Genomic DNA, 17942 nt, shown 5'->3' on the forward strand with positions numbered 1-17942 from the left:
GTTCTATCACTTTATTTCACATTTACATCTCTAGGAAAGTTATCATAATAAGATTCAAGATGTGTTTATATTCTAAACAATGGGTATAGGATAAATGTGAACTGAGAATGAAAAGGAGAACCCTCTAATACCTTGCTCGTATGTATGTTCTTAAGCAAAGGAACTTCAGAAAAACTACACATGGAAGTTGAGAATCTGACAGATAATTTCTCCAGAACTACTTGTGTCCACACCCCTTTTGGAATATGTCCATGAATTGCCAGATTATACACACTTCCCTCTGCAAATTGCTAACCTGGTTTTTCAGCTGATAAGGGATGTGTTTTTTAGAAGAACCTGAGAAGTTCAATGTCCCAGGGTATGAATAGTAAATGGAAGGATGCTTGAAAAAGGTGGATGATAAAAATGAGCTAGTTTGACATATAAGTAACTTGAATTTAAAATAAGATATGAGAAGGAATAGATCCAGGAATGCCATTTAATCAAGTTAATACTAAAAAAGAATGAGAGAAAGAGGAAGAAATTACTCACCTAGGCAAAGCATGGTGGAAATGTTGTAAACCAAAGAAGAAGAGAAAGACTTAAAAACAGAGGTGTAAGGAGGTTGCTTACAAAGGAACTTCAATTAACCTAAGAACTGAATTTTCAAGGGCAGGAAGGGAAGTAAAGGAAATTGTTGTATCTTTAATGTGCTGAAAGAAAACACATTTCAGTGTTGTAAGCAGTGAAATTATCTTTCAAGAGCAAGAACAGAACAAGGACAGAAAAAACACAGAACAAAAACATTATCTGCAACCAAAAACAGATTTTTCCCAATTCAAATAGCCAACAAGAATTAACAAGGGGTAATTACTTACAAAATACGGTTGAGAATGGATTAAGAAACAATAATGAGCCTCAACGTTAGACAATCTATAAAAGAAGAAAAAACAGCACAAACAAGACAAGTCAAAATGCTGCATTCAAGAGACATGCCTGAGACACAACATCAAAAATCTTAAATAAATTCTAAATAACGTTACACTAGATATGTATTAATTAAATTAATACTGATACATAATTATTTACAACAAACAAAATAGAAATGAAAGCAAAAGTATTAGCATTGTGTGAACCACTACCATAAAATACAAAAATTCAAACAATCCTGGAAGATATATGAATGTAATATATCAGTATGATAAAGAAAATGATCCTATCACAAACACATACCTAAAGAGATCACATTCATTTGAAATGTAAAACACTCCTCTAGTTCATAGATCACAAGAAAATTATAATTCCAAATGAAATGAGTTAGAATTTAACAGTAAGGAGGGGAGCCTGGGTGGCTCAGTCAATTAAATGTCCAACTTCGGCTTAGGTCATGATCTTGTGGTTCATGAGTTCAAGCTCTGCGTCGGGCTCTGTAAGGACAGCTCAGAGCCTGGAGCCTACTTCAGATTCTGTGTCTCCCTCTCTCTCTGCCCATCCCTGACTCGTGCTCTGTCTCTCTCAGTCTCTCAAAAATAAAGAATATTAAAAAAAAAAAAAAAAAAAAATAATTTAACAGTAAGGAATGTGCTACCAATTAAAGCTTGTAGAAATCTTTATCAGAATGTCATATTGGGTTTTTTTGAAGTTTTTATTCAAATTCCAGTTAGTTAACATACAGCATAATATTAGTTTCAGGTGTACAATATAGTGATTCAACACTTCCATATATCACCCTGTGTTTGTAAGTGCCTTCCTGAGTCACCATGACCTATTTTCCCCGTCCCTATAGCCATCTTCCCTCTGATAACTGTCAGTTTGTTCTGTATAGTTAAGAGTCTGTTTTGGGGCACCTAGGTGGCTCAGTTGGTTAAGTGTCCGACTTTGACTCCAGTCATGATCTCGCGATTCATGAGTTTGAGCCCCACCTTGGGCTCTGTGCTGACAGCTCAGAGCCAGAAGCCTGCTTTGGATTCTGTGTCTCCCTCTCTCTCTGCCCCTCCCCTACTCACACTCTGTCTCTCTGTCTCAAAAATAAATAAACAAAAATTTTTTTAAAAAAAGAGTCCGTGTTTTGATTTGATTTTCTGTCTCTTCTGCCCCCACTGCTTGTTTGTTTTGTTGCTTAAATTTCATATATGCGTGGGGCGCCTGGGTGGCTCAGTCGGTTGAGTGTCCGACTTCAGCTCAGGTCATGATCTCACGGTCCGTGAGTTCGAGCCCCGCGTCGGGGTCTGGGCTGATGGCCCAGAGCCTGCAGCCTGCTTCCGATTCTGTGTCTCCCTCTCTCTCTGCTCCTCCCCCGTTCATGCTCTGTCTCTTTCTGTCTCAAAAATAAATAAATGTTAAAAAAAAAAATTAAAAAAAAAAATTTCATATATGCGTGAAATCATAGGGTATTTGTGTTTCTCTGACAGACTTATTTCACTCAGCATACTACTTTCCACGTCCAATCATGTCATCGCACATGACAAGATTTCATTCTTTTTTAAAGGAAAATACCTAGCAATGGTTAGGGTCTAGAACAACTTGACAAAATATTTAGTGAAACAAGCCAGACACAAGAACACATATTCAATTCCTTGGATTATGAAGTTCCAAAATAAATGATGGCTCCTTTAGGTGCTGTGGACTGGATATGAGAGGGCCAAAGGACACCTGCTGGGATATTGGGGGTATGTTCCATGATGGCATACGTTTCTAAAATATTCAGCAAGTGGGGCACCTGGGTGGCTCAGTCGGTTAAGCATCTGACTTCCGCTCAGGTCATGATCTCGCAGTTCGTGGTTTTGAGCCTGAGTCGGGCTCTGTGCTGACAGCTCAGAGCCTGGAGCCTGCTTCAGATTCTGTGTCTCCCTCTCTCTCTGCTCCTCCCCCACTCAGGTTCTGTTTCTCTGTCTCTCAAAACTAAATAAACATTAAAAAAAATTTAAAAAAAATAATAAAATATTCAGCAACCTGTGCACCTTAACATTGTGTGCTTTGCTTATGACATTATGCCTCAATAAAAATAAGTAGGTAAATAAATATAAATGGCTGGTGCTCAGTGGGCCTTACCAAAACTTGTGAAAAAATTTAAAGCTACATAGAGGAAAACTCAAGAAAAGAAGAAGAAATTCATAATAAACTATCTCCTTTTCACAAAAAGATAGAAAACAGAATAGGAAAAACTGAAGCAATGAAAAGAAAGAAAGAATAATGGTGAATAAAGCTGAGTGAAAACAAATGGAGGTCTTAAGATAGTAGAGTAGTGTGAGGACTGATGCTTATTTCATCCCTCAAACACAGCTAGACAAATACCAAATCATTCTGAACACCTAGGAAATAAATCTGAGCACCGAGAGAACAAACTGCATAACTAGAGGGAGAGAAGAGGCCACATCCTGGAAGGTAAGAGGTGCAGAGACATGATTTGGTGGAGAGAAGAATCATAGGCGCTGTGGAGTGGAGGGACCCCTAACCAGGGAGAGAGGAGAGAAGGAGATAGAGAGAGCAGCGTGCGGTGTGTTGCACAAGCAAAAGACTTCCCTAGAACTATTGAGGAAAACAAGAGGGGTTGATCATCATAAGTTTTACAAGGAACATGGCTCAAAGTCTGAAGTTTTAGAAGTCCATGCCATTGCCAGAGTCAAGCCTCGCGGGCTTAGTGGCTCCTATGGAGAAGGAGGGGAGAGGCCAGGGAGCAGACAGCATGGTTTGAGGATCCCCTGAATCCGACGGGGAGAGACAGTTCCCCTTCTTGGAGTGCATTTGGGAGAGGTGGCAGGGCCTGTCTGGGGACAAAAAAGCTGGTGGACACCCCTGCGCCGCCCTGTTCATTAGCACAGAAGCAGAGGCAGTGCAGAGTGCAGCCAACCTGAAAGTGGGCTTTTTGCTACACTTTACCCAAAACTCCAAGACCCTGTACATTCATGCAGCTGCCCTTCTGGGACAAACCAGCACCAGCCACAGTGTGGGAAGACACTCCCCCAGAGGATCAGTGTGGTTCCATGCTGCGCCGGGTCCCTAAAATTTGGAGTTTTGAAACCCAGCAATGTGCCTGAGATAAAACACAAGAACAGTGCACCACCCAGTGAGAGACGTCTCGGCCACAAACACAGAGAAGGCAGAGCTCTGAGGGAAGCCTGAGACACATGGACGAGGATTGTTTGTTTTTCTTGTTTGTCCACTCTCACCATGGTTATTTAACATAGAAATTAGAAGTCCTAGCCTCAGCAATCAGACAACAAAAAGAAAAGAAAAGGCATCCAAATCTTCAAGGAAGAAGTCAACTCTCATGATCCCCAAACAACATAATATTCTATGTAGAAAATCCAAATCACTCCAGCAAAAAATTGCTAGAACTGATACACAAATTCAGCAAAGTTGCAGGACACAAAATCAGTGTACAGAAATCTGTTGCAGTTTTGTACACCAACAATGAAGTAGCAGAAAGAGAAGTCAAGGAATCAGTCCCATTTACAGTAGCATCAAAAAACATGAGATACCTAGGAGTAAACTTAACCAAAGAGGTAAAAGATCTGTACTCTAAAAACTATAGAATATTTATGAAAGGAATTGAAGATGACACTAAAAAGTGGAAAAAACATTCCACGCTCATGGATTGGAAGAAAAAGTATTGCTTAAATGTCTATACTACCCAAAGCAATCTACACATTTAATGCAACCCTATCAAAATACCACCAGCATTTTTTTCCCCCAGAGCTAGAACAAACAATCTTAAAATTTGTATGGAACAAAAAAGACCTTGAATAGCCAAAGCTATTGGAGCAAAGAAAAGCAAAGTTGGAGGCATCATGATTCTGGACTCCAAGCTATATTAAAAATCTGTAGTCATGGGGCGCCTGGGTGGCTCAGTCGGTTAAGCAGCCGACTTCAGCTCAGGTCATGATCTCGCGGTCCGTGAGTTCTAGCCCCGCGTCGGGCTCTGTGCTGACAGCTCAGAGCCTGGAGCCTGCTTCAGATTCTGTGTCTCCCTTCCTCTGACCCTCCCCTGTTCATGCTGTGTCTCTCCCTGTCTCAAAAATAAATAAACGTTAAAAAATTTTTAAAAATCTGCAGTCATAGATCATAGATCTATGGATATATGGATCTATGCAGATACATAGATCAATGGAATAGAATAGAAAATCAAGAAATGGACTCAAAACTATATGGTCAACGAATCTTCAACAAAGCAGAAAAGAATATACAGTGGAAAAAAAGACAGTCTCCTCAAGAAATGGTGTAGGGAGAACTGGACAGCAAGATGCAAAAGAATGAAACTAGACACTTTCTTACACCATACACAAAAATAAATTCAAAATGGATGAAAGACCTAAATATGAGACAGGAAACCATCAAAATCCTAGAAGAGAACATAGACAGCAACCTTTTTGACTGTGGCTGTAGCAAGTTCTTACTAGATATATATCAGGAGGCAAGGGAATCAAAAGCAAAAATGAACTATTGGGACTTCATCAAGATAAGAAGCTTCTGCACAGGAAGGAAACAATCAACAACATTAGAAGGTGACCTATGAAATGGGAAAAGATATTTGCAAATGCCACATCAGATAAAAGGTTAGTATCCAAAATCTATAAAGGAGTTACCAACAAGACACCTGGGTGGCTCAGTCGGTTGAGCATCAGACTCTTGATTTCAGCTCTGGTCTTGATCCCAGGGTCGTGAAATTGAGCCCTGCATCAGGCTCCATATTCAGCTTTGAGCCTGCATAAGATTCTCTCCCTCTTCTCTCTCTCTCTCCCTCTCTCTCTCCCTCTCCGCCTCTGCCCCTCTCCCCTGGTAGCATGCTCTCTCTCTCTCTCTAAAATAAACATTTTTTAAAGCTTTAAAATTTTTAAAAATGAACTTGATACCCAAAAAACAAATAATTCAGTTAAGAAATGGCAGAAGTCATAAATAGACATTTTTCCAAAGATGACACACAGACGACCATCTGACACATGAAAATATGCTTAACGTCACTCATCAGGGAAATACAAATCACATCTACAAAAATATATCACCTCATACCTTTCAGAATGGCTAAAATTAACAACACAGGGAACAATAGATGTTGGCGAGAATGTCAGGAAAGGGGAACCCTCTTGCACTGTTGGTGGGAATGCAAGCTGGCACAGCCACTCTGGAAAACAGTATAGAGATTCCTCAAAAACTTAAAAATAAAACTACCTACTACCCATCAACACTACTACTAGGTATTTACCAAAGGATACAAAAATACTGATTCGAAGGGATACGTGCACCCTGATGTTTATAGCAACATTATGAACAATAGCCAAATTATGTAAAGATCCCAAATGCCCATTGACTGATGAATGGATAAAGAAAATGTGGTATAGAGAAGCCTGGGTGGCTCAATTCATTGAGCATCTCACTCTTGATTTTTATCTCAGGCCATGATCCCAGGGTAATGGGAACCAGCTTTGTGTCATGCTCTGTGCTGAAAAGGGAGCCTCCTTAAGATTCTGTCCCTCTCCCTCTGCCTCTCTTGCATGCTCACACTCTCTCTCTCTTTCCAATAAAAAATGTATATATATAGAGGTATATATGTATATATGTATATATGCCTGTATATATATATATATATATACATGTATATTATGCTAAGCTAAACAGACTTGTCAGAGAAAGACAGATACCATATGATTTCACTTATATGTGGAATTTAAGAAACAAAACAGATAAACATAGAGGAAGGGGAACAAAAAAAAAAGAGGGAGGCAAACCAAAAGTGATTCTTAACTATAGACAACTAACTGGAGGGGAAGTAGTCGGGGGATGGGCCAGATGGGTAATGTGTATTAAGGAGGACGCTTGTTGGAATGAGCACTGGGTGTTATATGTAAGTGATGAATCACTAAATTCTACTCCTGAAACCATTACAGTATATGTGAAATAACTAGAATTTAAATAAAAACTTAAAACAAATGAACAACAACAAAAAACCCAAAGAAAACAAATGGAGAATAAAAATAAAGACTTCTTTTCATAAAGACTAAGAAAATACTAAAAAATCCTCCCAATATTAATAAAGGAAAAGTAGATAAGCTAGAAGATATATATTTTAAACAAGAAGCCTCATTGTAGATTTATAATTATTCAAATCTTAAAAGGAATATGTGATAAAAAAGGAAATTAAAAACTAATATTGGAAAATATTTAACTTACTCAGACTGACTCAGATGAAGTAGAAAAGCAGAATAATTTTATAATCACTGAGGAAATTTAACTTCTCAAAATCTTTTCACAAAAAAAGTTAACAGGCCAAACAATTTTCAGGACAAGTGTTGCCAGTAGCAGATAATTCAGATTGTATATAATCTATTCTGATGAAAGAAGGAATCTGTTTCATCCAATGCTGTCAGATTAGTACAGTTTTGATATTCAAACTAGAAAAGCACTTTAAAATGCATAAAAATGATAGGCCTATCTCATTTGTGAATTTAGAAGTGAAAATACTAAGGTAACTATTAGCAAATGAGCACAACATCAGGTAAAGCAGATATTATTTCATGATTTATTTAGAGTCATGCAAAGAATGCAAGTTTGGTTTAACATTTCAAAATAAAATGATGTAAGCAGGTATATTTAAAAATTAATAAGAAAAATATAATTATCATAATAGATACTGAAAAAAGGGTAATGAAATCTAATATCCAATCTGGGTAAAATCTCTCAGCAAGCAAGGAATAAAAGTTACTTATATACCAAGTAAAGGCTGTATCACAAAATTTACTACAATTAGTATACTTACTAGTTAGATTTTACTCCATTTTCTGAAGACTAGGGTTGAGATACAGATGCGAACCATTTACACTTTTGTTCATCTTTTTTCAGGAAATCCTAGGCAGTTTACTATAAAAAAATATTTAAATGGGGGATACAAAATTATAATTACTTGCAAATGAAATTCTTGTGTATTTAGCACATGAAAGGAATTTACAGATTATTTGGCTTAATTACAGAGTATAACATGGTTGATTAACAAAAAATCAATATATGTCAACAATTATTTCTTTATTTTCTAACACTTCCCAAGTATGCTTCCGTACTTGTCAACATCAATATTTTTTACAACAGAAATAAAAAATATGAAGTATCTAGGAGTAAATCTAGCAAATGATGTGAGAGGCCTTTAGGAACAAAATTATAAAACTTTATTGAACAATATGAAGGAGAGATACCATTAACTATCATAAAGATAACAATTTTCCCAATTGAATCAAAAGATAAAGGGAATAACTCTAACGTAGTGTATTTAAACAACAGGATAGCATATGGCAATAAAATTAAAAGAACTATAGATGCCTGCGTGTCAAATAGCAAAATATAACTTTGAATAATAAAAGCAAGCTTCAGAATGATACATGTTACAAGTATTTTTGTAAAGTAAGAAAACAAGCAAAATTAAAATAAATAAACATACTGCTTATGACTATAAACCTATATTAGTGAGCTTACTTTTAGCTGCCCTCAATACCCAACTGAAAATTTCAGAATTCATTTCTTTCTCACACTAACAGTCTGGAGAGTGTGTTCCTCTTAGATGGATAGTTTTGCTTTGCTTTCCTTTTATTTTGTGACTTCTATAGTCCTCTACCGTCACATATTTGTTTTTACCCATTTGGTTGTTGGGGAAAGGGAACATGGAAATACATACGCATTTCTTAAATAGTTCAGAAATGACCCACATCACATCCAACCATATTCCTTTTAAGCAGGGACTTGTCATATTGCCCCATCTACATACAGGGGAGCTGGGAGATACAGTCCTTGAACTGTATCACTTCTTAGAGATAGCTTTACACCAAGCAAAGAAACATACATTTCTTGTGTAAGTGAAACTACTTTGTTATAAAATGCAAGTGAAAAACTAAAAAGAAAAACATAGGGATGAATAATAGAAATGTAAACCTTGTGGTTATTTTGAGACAAGTTTGGAAAAGAGATCATAGTGGGTATAGTGGGTTTTTCAAAGATAGAGATAATATACATTGCATGTTTGGGGTAAGTACATAAATGTCCATTTATTATTATTATTGAAAATGCACATACTTTCTATGAATACTGTATGTTGTTTAAATATAGATTTGTATGTATACATACCTATATATGTGAACAATAAAAGATGAAAGATAGGATAGAAGCAAATACAATGGTAATTATAATAATAAATAGCATTTATTAAGTACTACGGACTGGGAGTTGTTTGAAAGCAGTTTAAATGTTAGCTTTATTGATCATCATAACAAATCTATAATAGCACTGTAATTCCCTCCATATTAAAGATAAAGTGATTCAGAAGAATTACTTGCCAAAGTCATGCAGCTTGAGTGAGCCAAAAATTGCAAAGCTAGTAAGTGGCAAAAGAGATATGCCATTATCTATCAGAAATATGACAACTTTTCTAAAAGCACATTAAAGAGCAGACAGCCCTTATCAGACTAAAGACCCTCTCCCTTATTCTTTAAATCTGTCCTTGTTTTCTGTGTAGTCGTCACTTCTCTGAGGACTTGCCTCATACGCTGTCCTATTCATGATGTATGAAGTCCTGTGTGTCACCTCCCTAGATCACACAGAATCTCTTACCTTGAACCAACCCAAATTCTTTACTTTGAACCCCTTTCTATAGTGCTCTGCAAAATAGTAATAATCCTCATTTAGAAGTAAGGAATAGACACAGAATAGTTAATTGCCATTCAAAAGATAACAAAATTATTACATTTTTTAGCCTGGACAGAAATACAGGTCAGATTTCTAGGGGTTCGGTAGCTATATCCAAATAGTGTGGGTCAATCAAAGCATATAAATATGAGACATTTGCTTAGGCTCAAATATGACCTGCAGTAGTACATTTTACAGGTTGAGGAAACTCGTCTGTGTCTTTGTCTTTTTTCCCTCTATTTAGCCCTTAGGGACTTCAATGAGTGCCCCCCAAAAAGGAGCTATAATCTGACAAACTCCAGTCTGATTATATCATCACTGGTTGCAGAATTAAGATAATTTTACTTAACTCTTGAAAAGCCAGCATTATTTGCAGTGGTTTTGTCTTCTTAGCCAACAAACTGAAATTTGTCAAGTTGTTTGATCAAGGATAAACCTGGGTACCTTCTCCAGTGCCATTGGAACAATGGAAATTTAATCACTTTTGCTGATGGTCATTTTTGGTGGTCTCATTTGTTTTTGTTTTTGTTCCAGCCACAGTATTAAAACACAATGTCAACTACTCTTAACTATAATTTCGTAAGATCTTCCAAACAATTTTCTGTTTAATTAGAATAACCTCACTGAATACAAAGCGGTCCATTAAAGCAAATTAGCCTTCAGAAGACATCAACAAAATATTAAATTTATTTCTTAGTGTGCTAATACTATTTTAAACATTAAAATATATGTACTCAATGTTCTTAACCTTCTCTTTCTTATTTGAAATTTTTTCTTCCAAAACTATTGTCATGATTATGGATTGAGGCAGAGGGAAATCATGAACCGAGATTGAATAGTTTCATTGCTGAAAAGCCTTCATGATTAAAGCAGTCTGGCATCACTAAGCTTATGTTATCAACACAAAAAGCTAATTTTCCAATATAGAAGATATCACTTCAAATATTTCCAGTCATCCATGAATGTCACTCTGATTACTTAACAAAAGAAAGTTAGAGTTTAGAATTTTTACTAATGAATAATGTGTAAAAGATATTTCACTATTGATAACAGCTATTAACATTTCCATAATGAGAGGCAGCTCTGTGTATGTGACTATAGGGGTGAAGCTTTTAGGAAAAATACTTACATATATTGCTGAAGTGAGGAGTATTTCTATAAAACTTTTTTTAAAAGCTCTTTATCTTTTACTTATTTTTTTTTAATGTTTTTTTTTTTTTTTTTTTTTGAGAGAGAGGGAGAGACAGAGCATGAGCAGAGGAAGGACAGAGAAAGAGAGAGAGGGAGACATAGAATTTGAAGCAGGCTCCAGGCTCTGAACTGCCAGCACAGAGCCCAGGTGGGGGCTCGAACTCAGACTGCGAAATCATGACCTGAGCTGAAGTTGGATGCTTAACCGACTGAGCCACCCAGGTGTCCCTCTAAAAGGCTCTTTTGAAGCTCTAAAACATTAACCAAAACTGAAGATCATCTCAAGAAGTAGAAACATTGTAAAATAACATTTTAGCCTGTTAAAAATTTTTACATTTTTCCTATGATCATAATTGTCCTTTATTAAGATTTTCTCATCTATTTGAAATGCATCCACATTTCACAAGACAACATTGATAAATTCTTCCTCTCGTTTATTAAAATGTTTTTATAAGTCAATTGTAAATAATTTAGCATAAGTATAACATGGGCAAAATCTCTGAAAACACATTTATCACTTAATCTTTTAAATATTTACTTATTTTTAATATCCCCATTGTATATTTCATAAACCCAAACTTTAAGGTCAATGAATGTTTTTGATGAATTTGAGAAATTTAAAATAAGAGGGCCTAAGTTATATGAATACATTTCAAAAAGAGCTGGTAGGAACATTTGTCGGGAAAAAAATCTACTTTCTTTATATGAAATAGCATATTTATTATATTTAAGAGAATATTTTATAACTATTTAAGAAAATATTTTATAAATATTGAGGATAAGTAGTTTTCCGGTATAACTGAATGTCCAAAAACATAGAGAAAAGGAAGTTAAGACCAGGTGATGAATTGTATTAAGCTTACACATATTAAAAAGCCCAATTTCTCATTGCATTCATAAGAGTATAAATTACATTCAACCAATAAAATACTTCCTTAATGAGTTAATAATATAAATTTCATTTAGGTACCATGATATTCCTTAAATATTATTTCTTCTGTATTTACATTCAAATGGTAAGATAAGCCAATATTTCATACTTTCTCTCCTTTCATGACTTATTTAAAGAAAAAAAAGCAAGTATGAAAATAACGTCTTTCACTCCATACCCCATCAACAAGTTATACTGAATCTGATCATATTCAGTATTTCCTTAAGATTTTTTTGAAAGAAAACAATGCAGATAAAATCCCTTCTCCCCGTGTACTCTGCAATCCCACCGTATCCATTTCCAAAGGAAATCACCATTTTGTGTTATTGGTATATAGTCTTTAATACCCATATGTGTACATGTTCATAACCACTGTTTATATTAGTTTGAATTTTATATAAATAACATTGTACTGAACTTAAATATTTTTATTGTTTAAGTTTTTATATAAATTCTAGTTGGTTAGCATATTAGTTTCCAGTGTGCAATACAGTGATGCAACACTTCCATAAAACACCTGGTACTCATCACAAGTCCACAACGAGTTCACCTTTCCTCCTACCACCTCCCCTCTGGTAACCACCAGTTTGTTCTCTAGAGTTAAAAGTCTCTTGGTTTGCCTCCCTCTACTTTTATCCCCCTTTGCTTGTTTGTTTGGTTTCTTAATTTCCACATATGTGTGAAATGATACGGTATTTCTTTTTTCCTGACTGAATTATTTCTTTTAGCATTGTACTATCTAGTTCCATCCTTGTCATTGCAAATGGCAAGTTTTCATTCTTTTTTATGGCTGAGTAATATTCCGTTGTGTATATCCATTCATCAGTTGATGAATATTTGGGCTGTTCCATAGCTTGGCTGTTGTAGATAATGCTGCTATAAACATCAGGGTGCATGTGTCCCTTCGAATTAGTATTTTTATATTATTTGGGTAAATACCTGGTAGGGCAATTGCTGGATTATAGTATAGGGTAGTTCTATTTTGAACTTTTTGAGGAACCTCCATTCTGTCTGTTTCCAGAGTGACTACACCAGTTTGAATTCCCACCAACTGTGTAAGAGAGTTCCTTTTTCACCACATCCTCAACACTTGTTTCTTGCATTTTTTTTTATTTCAGCTATTCTAAGAGGTGTGAGGCGATATCTCATTGTAGTTTTGATTTGTTTTCCCTGATAATCAGTAATGTTGAGCATCTTTTCATGTGTCTGGTGGCGATCTGGATATCTCCTTTGAAAAGTGACTGTTCATGACTTCTGCAGTTTTTAACTGGATTATTTTTTTTTTGTGTGTGTTGAGATTTATTAGTTCTTTATATATTTTGGATACTAATCCTTTATCAGATATGTCAATTTCAAATATCCCCTCCCATTCTGTAGGTTGCTTTTTAATTTTGTTGATTGTTTCCTTCTATGTGCAGAAGATTTTAGTTTTAATGTAGTCCCAATAGTTTGTTTTTGCTTTTGTTTCCCTTGCCTCAGGAGACACACCTAGAAAGAAGTAGCTATAGTCAATGTCAAAGAGGTTGCTGTCTGTGTTCTCTATTATTTTTATGGTTTTAGATCTTACATTTAGTTCTTTCATCCATTTTGAATTTATTTTTGTGTATGGTGTGAGAAAATGGTCCAATTTCATTCTTTTACATGTTGCTGTCCAGTTTTCCCAGTACCATTTGTTGAAGAGACTTTTCCTCATTGAATAGTCTTTCCTGCTTGGTCAGAGATTAATTGGCCATATAGTTGTGGCTTCAATTCTGGGTTTTATATTCTGTTCCATTAATTTATGTACCTATTTTTGTGCCAGTGTCGTACTGCCTTGATGACTACAGACTTTATAATATAACTTGAAATCTGAAATTGTGATGCTTCCAGCTTTGCTTTCCTTTTTCCAGATTGCTTTGGCTATTCAGGGTCTTTTGTGGTTCCACACAAAATTTAGGATTGTTTGTTATAGCTCTGTGAAAAATGCTGTTGGTATTTTGAATTGTATTTGTACCTATATTTTTTTGCATCTTGCTATTTTTTGAGAGTTACTTGTGTTGGTATTTATAGTTTTAGTTCAACCAGAATGGTTTACTTCATCCTAGTTTTCCCATGGTGTAACAATACCTCAGTGTATTTAATTATTCCTTTATTGATAGGTATTATGGTTTCTACCACTTTGGGTTTTTTTTAGGTTTTATTTATTTATTTGAGAGAGACAGAGACAGCATGAACAGGGAAGGGGCAGAGAGAGGAGAATCCCAAGTGGGCGCCACACCTTCAGTGCAGAGCCCAGTCAGTGATCTCACGAAACTGTGAGATCATAACCTGAGCCGAAACCAAAAGTTGGATGCTTAACTAACAGAGCCACCCATAGTCCCCTGATTTCTACCGCATTGTAACTAATATTACAGTGAGTATTATCATTGTACATGCCTTCTCAAGTACAGGTCTGAGTGTTTATCCAGAATTGGAATTTCTGGTTTAAGCCTATGCATATCTTCAGCTTCCCTGAATATTGCCAGTTGCTTTTGCAAAGTGATTTGGACTAACTCATATTCTAACCAGTGTGAGAACTCTTGTGTGTCCAAGTATTGGAATGGATCACATTTAAAAAAAAAATATTTCATACAAGAGGGGTTTGATCTTCTTAAATATACATTTTTCTGATCAGTGATGGGGTTAAGCTTCATTTATATACTGTGTCTGTTCAGGTTTATTACTTTAAGGGACTTATTCATATTATCTGTCCTTATTTTATGGCTATATTTGCTTTTCTTATTACATTTTTGTAATTCTTATGTTCTGCTCTCTGTTATTCTTTAATCAGTTACATGTGGTATAAACACATTCTTTCAAGTTATGCTTGTTTTTCACCTTTTTATGGTGGTTCTGAATTTTTTAATATATCTCTTCTACCTTTCCTTCTAAATTTCCTTCTGAATACACTTGTTTATAATTCTGAAAGTATTTTTTTTTTAATTTACCTCAAAATTAGCATATAGAGCAACAGTGATTTCAGGAGTAGATACCTTAATGCCCCTTACACTTTTAGCCCATCCCCCCCTCCCACAACCCCTCCAGTAACCCTCTGTTTGTTCTCCATATTTAAGAGTCTCTTATGTTTTGTCCCCCTCCCTGTTTTTATATTATTTTTGTTTCCCTTTCCTTGTGTTCATCTGTTCTGTGTTCAAGTCCTCATATGAGTGAAGTCATATGATATTTTTCTTTCTCTAACTGACTAACTTCGCTTAGCATAATACCCTCTAGTTCCATCCACATAGTTGCAAATGACAAGATTTCATTCTTTTTGATTGCTGAGTAATACTTCATTGTATATGTATACCACACCTTCTTTATCCATTCATCCGTTGATGGACATTTGGGCTCCTGAAACTATTTTTTATTTGAATAATTGGCAAAAGTAATAATTGCAAACATTCCATAATGTAAATTTCAAGCATTATAGTCTGACCGTGACCTTCCCTCTAATTTCAACCTTAAATTCAAGGATTCACTATCCCCAGTGAGATCCCTCCACCTCTCTTCCTTTATGTACTATCTTTTCTTTTTCACATTCTTTAATTCCCAAGACTCATGTTTGTAATTAGTCTACCCTCACTAATTTTGTTTGTCTCTCTCTCTCTAGCTCTATTTGGCTGGAGAAAAATAAAAAAAAATCATGCTTAAGATCCTCTCTTTAAATTAATGGCAAAGAACTTCAAGCTGTCTTTCACTCAACCTCCAGTTGGAGTATCCAATTAGTTGCTGATATTGTAGATATCTTCTTGTTATTGATTTATAATTTAACTCAACTGTAGCTAGGTAACCTACTTTGTAAGAATTATATCCTTTTAAAAATATTGATTTTATGGCTCAAAATAGAATCTATCTTGACAAGTGTTTTGAATGCACTTGAGAAGAAGGTGTATCCTGTGATTGTTAAATGGATCATTCTATAAAGTGTCAATTAGGAAGTTTTGGTTGATAATATTTGTCACATATTTTATATCCTTACTGATTTTCTATGTGTTCTATCAATTATTTTGAGAGTAGTGTTGTGGATTATTTTTCCTTTCAGCTTTGTCAGTGTTGTTTCATATATTTTAAATTTCTATTACTTGCTAAATGAATGATTAGGATTGTTTTGTTCTCCTGATGAATTGACCATAATTTTATCCTTCTCTTGATCTCTATTATCATTGTTTGTTCTGAAATCTACTTTGTTATTAATAGAGCCAAACTAAATTTTATTTTCATTGGTGTTAGCATTGCAAATCTATTTATACTTTCATATACTTTGACCAATTTTGTGTTTTATAGTAAGTAGATTTCTTGGAGGCAGCATGTATTTGGTGCTTATTTTTAATTTCAATATGATAATCTTTGTATTTTAATTTAATTGGTGCACGATTTACATGCAATGTGATTTTTTATATGTTTGTGTTTAAAACTACTATATTCTCATTCATTATCTCTTTGTCCTATCTATTCTTTGTTTCATTTTCTCTTTGTCCTGCTTTCTTTTGAAATAATAATTTTTATGATTCTTTTTTTGTTTTCTTTGTTGATTGATTGCCTATAGCTCTCTTTTGGGGTGTTATTTTAGTAGTTGCTATAATATTTATGGTATACATTTTAACCCCTCACAGTTTACTTTCAAAAGATAGTATGCTGCTTAACATAAAACACAAAATCATTATAAGAATGTACTTCTTTTTATCCCTTCCCAACCTTTACATTATTGTTGCCATACATTTTACTTAAACGATGTTGTAAACCCTACAGTACATTGGAGTGTGTGTGTGTGTGTGTGTGTGTGTGTGTGTGTGTGTGTGAACAGTGAATTTAACTTTAATTATTTAAATAATAATCTTTGTATTTACTCATGGATTTTCTGGGGTGTTTATTTATTTTGAGAGAAAAAGAGAGGGAGAGAGGTAGAGAGAGAGAGAGGATAAGTGTGGGAGGGGCCGAGAGACAGAGGGACAGAGGATCCAAAGTGGGCTCTGTACCGACAACAGAGAGCCCAACGTGGGGCTCCAACTCACAAACCATGGGATCAGACCTGAGCTGAAGTCAGACACTTAACCGGCTGAGCCACTCAGGTGCCCCTGGTTTTTCTATTTTTGATAATCTTTGTTTCTTTGTATAGATCCTGGTTTTCTTGTGGTATTTTCCTTCTTTTTGAAGGACTTCCTTTAATATTTCTTTCAAAGACAGTTAGCTTGTGATGAATTCTTTTAGCTTCTGTACGTCAGAACAAAGTCCTTATTTCACCTTTGTTTTCTAAAAGATATTTTTTCTTAGTAAAAGATTATAAGGTGACTTTTACACTTTTTCCTAGCACTTTAAAGATGTTGTACTACTGTCTTCTCCCTTGCACTAGAAAAATTTGGCCATTATATCTTTAATATTTATTGATACCCTCCTCTACCCCCAACAGACACACCTACTCTAGAGAATTCCAGTTACCCACAGACTTGGCTGCTTGAAATCATTCCACACTTCACTGATGCTTTGTTCATTATTCACCCATTCGATCTTTTTTCCCCCCTCTGGTTCACTTTTACTTAGATTTCTTTGCTATACCTTCAAGTTTACTGATCATTGCTTCTGAAGTATCTCATCTAGCATTTGTCACCTTAGTGTATTTTTATCTCTGACATTGTATTTTTCATGATTCAAAATTCAATTTGGGTCCTTTGTTATTTCTTTCATATTTTTGTGTAACATGTTCAATCTTTGCTATAGCTTCTTGATGGAATATGCAATAGAGTAATAATTTTATTTTTAAAGTCCTTCTCTATTCTACTTGTGCCATTTCTAAATCAATCTTGATTGGTTTTTCTCTCCACCTTAGGTTATAATTTTCTATTTCTTTGCCCGATTTGTATTTTTTAATTGGGTGCCACATGCTGTTAATTTTAGGTCATGTGTCCTGGATATTTCTGTATTCTTATAAAGATTCTTGAGCTTTGTTTGCTAATTGACTTAGAAACAATTTCTTTCTTTTGGGGCTTGCTGGTGAACATTCTCAGGTCAGATCAAAGCACTTTTAGTGTAGGGTGTTTTCCCCTGCTACTGATACAAAATCTTCCATGTACTCTCTTCAGTGTCCCATTAATTTGGGCATTTTGAATTCCAGTGGGAGGGAACAGGCACCAGTCCAAGCCTTGTTTGAATGTCAGACACTGTT

The 17942-nt window shown here is 35.2% G+C and overlaps 1 long non-coding RNA gene across 1 annotated transcript in view; it reads left to right on the top strand.

Moving 5' to 3' along the window:
- Positions 1 to 17942, top strand: part of LOC122216837 — a 151173-nt gene that overhangs the window by 47224 nt on the left and 86007 nt on the right. The window lies entirely within an intron of this gene.

This window comes from Panthera leo, chromosome B1 (assembly GCF_018350215.1).
Source record: "Panthera leo isolate Ple1 chromosome B1, P.leo_Ple1_pat1.1, whole genome shotgun sequence".
Classification (NCBI taxonomy): domain Eukaryota; kingdom Metazoa; phylum Chordata; class Mammalia; order Carnivora; family Felidae; genus Panthera; species Panthera leo.